Raw genomic sequence first — 2,658 nt, 5'->3', positions numbered from 1 at the left:
AATCTGCTGTTGATACAGCAAGCATTGGTACATCACAGGCTAACACATCCTAAAAAATATATATATATGCATATATATATATATATAGGCAAACAAATATGTCAGAGAAATGCTGTTATATAGCCATCCCACTTAGAAATATTGCAGAAACAGACTAAGAAAAACTATAGTTCTGGCAAAGGAGATTAACTAAAGGAGACAGTAGCAGCAAAAATGAATTAAGTCATTTTCTCTGAAAGTAATGCAATTCATTCCATTACTCACCAAATATCTACTGGCATCCAAATTGTGGTAGATTCTGAGCCCATTTTTGTTTTATGATTTTCAAATATCAATCCTTCTAATTACTTATTAAAATATCAATATATTTTACCAACACTATTTATTGAAACCTGCACTGGTGTAAGGTCGGTGTATACAAGTAATGCACTCATGGCACACTTATTAGAGCTTATGGGATCTGTTAGCACTGATGAAATTACGCAGTATTTGAAAATAAAATGTATATGGCTCCAAATTATGAAATGACAACTAAAAACTACAGTCAGCAAATGCTTAATTAGATGACTACTAAAGTGCAAATCATATTAAATCTGTTCACTAGCAATTCAAATTTTCTTATTTATTTATAGAAATTTTGAAAATAATAATATTACAAGGGTAAATTTGTAAAGCATTATTAGGAATAAAAATTATTTTAAAAGATTTTACCCGCAGTCTGCAGAGACCCTCTGGGTCTGGAGTTGGGCCGCAAGTGCTGGTGGGCACGCCTGGGTACTCAAGCAGGCGGGCTAGCAGGGCCGGTGGGCAGCGCCTCCTTTCCCTGCCTCCGGGAGCCGCAAGGACCTCTTCTTTCTTCTTTTCCCCCAGACTCCTGCCTATGTGCAAGGTCATGGCCCACTCAATAATGGTGACAGAGGAGGATAAAAAGGACTCAACAGAGAGATCCAGATTATATTAAGCAGCAACTCCAGAATTTCAAAGCATTGGACCAGAATTTTTCCCGAGATAAGAATACCTGTACCTTAAACTATACTGAACATTTTTAAAAGCCTCAATTAGGATAAAAAATAAATAAATAAATCTATGAATTGTTCGATAGTCCCCCTGCAGTCTAAGGACCAGATTACTGCAAGAAATGCAGCTAGAAAGAATTGCCAGGAAGGAAAAGCTGTAATCTTAAATAAAATTACCAGTTGTATATTTCCGCTACTACAGGAAGCAGGTATCTAAACTGCTTTCACTAGAAAATATGGGGAGACAACTTTATTTAAACCCTGATTGAAATGATTGCAATTGAATGGGTTTGTAGAAATAAGCTTTACGCGTGGTAAGTGGAGATGTTTTTCAAGGATGATGCCAGTAATGATCCGTGTGGTATGAAGACCAGCTAATTGCAGCAAAATTTTGCTTAGCTGGACTTTCTACAAGCCAAACTGAAGTGAATATCATACATCATGCTATACAGGCAATTTTTGAAATTTTGGAAAAATTTTGGTGCCCCAGAACTGTACACTGGTATATATGAAAATTGAATTTGTTGTTGATGAAATCAGCAAAAAAAAAAAAAAAAAATGTTCTTGCTGATGTTATTGATAGCAATTCCTGAGGAATTTGGCCATCAAATAACAAAGCCAACAGAAAGACAAACACTCATATCAGAGTTGTAAGGAAGAATCTCTTGAAGGACTCCAGATGGTCAGGGAAACTTTTGAGTGTGTTTCAGAGAGTAGATTTGCTTCTGAGATCAGAAATTCAATGTAAGTTTGTAATATTGATGCGCTCAACTTCTGATCTTGGTCACTGTGAAAAAATAGCAAGAAGGTATGTGGAAAGATTGGCATTCCATAAAAACTTCGGGTAACCACTGCCCCTAAAGGACCAGAGGCAACTCTGAGGATTAAAGCTTAGTAAAAAGGGGATGGTATTCCTGCTGTATTTGTGGTAGTAGTTAGCCAAAAATACTGGGTGAGGGTGGTTGGGGGAAACTAAAACATAACCAGCAAAATAATATAAACATACTACTTGTTTGGCTGCCCTGCAACTCCTATATTTGTGTCATTTTTCTTTTTCTTTTTCTTTTTTTGTCTCTTCTTTGTAGGATAACTGGAGCCAAGTGAATTTCAGTAATGAAGTCCATATATTTGTTATGGTTTCTCAGCAGAATTCAGTGGGGCTGAGATGTGTGCTTGTCTGTGAGTGGATTTTTGTGCTTTATTGTGACTTATAAGAGGTTATAATAAGGTCCACAGTGAAAAAGGATATCTCTCATAGACATCTTAATTATCAGGAAAAAATTCCTATGTATGAGTGCTTATTATTGACAATCTATTGCGACAGCTTGGTTTATGTATTTCACCTGACCCTTGTGATAAAAGAATGATCCAAGTGTTGATAGCAAAGTGTCATGAACTGGGTCATTTGCCTAAATCCTCTTTCTGTTTGCAATGATCAAAAATTGGAGGGCCAGTTTTTGATGATTTAACAGTTACTCAGATGATTCAGCCATTCAGTTATAAGAAATGTTTACTGAGTATCTACTTTTGTGATAGGCACTCAGTAGGGTTTTGGAGATAAAGCAACTGCTAAGAAAGGCAACATCCCTGCGTTTTTATATACTATGGTCGAGCAACAAAAGAGATATTACAGATGATAATT

General features: G+C 36.2%; 1 pseudogene; it reads left to right on the top strand.

The window, feature by feature from the left end:
• The first annotated feature begins 1,085 nt into the window (after positions 1-1,085).
• Positions 1,086-1,992, top strand: LOC101421510 (bifunctional phosphoribosylaminoimidazole carboxylase/phosphoribosylaminoimidazole succinocarboxamide synthetase pseudogene; annotated as a pseudogene).
• The last annotated feature ends 666 nt before the right edge of the window (positions 1,993-2,658 follow it).

This window comes from Dasypus novemcinctus, chromosome 8, assembly GCF_030445035.2.
Source record: "Dasypus novemcinctus isolate mDasNov1 chromosome 8, mDasNov1.1.hap2, whole genome shotgun sequence".
NCBI classification, from domain to species: domain Eukaryota; kingdom Metazoa; phylum Chordata; class Mammalia; order Cingulata; family Dasypodidae; genus Dasypus; species Dasypus novemcinctus.
Note: the sequence above shows the minus strand (reverse complement) of the source record. Positions and strands in the feature narration are given on the sequence as shown.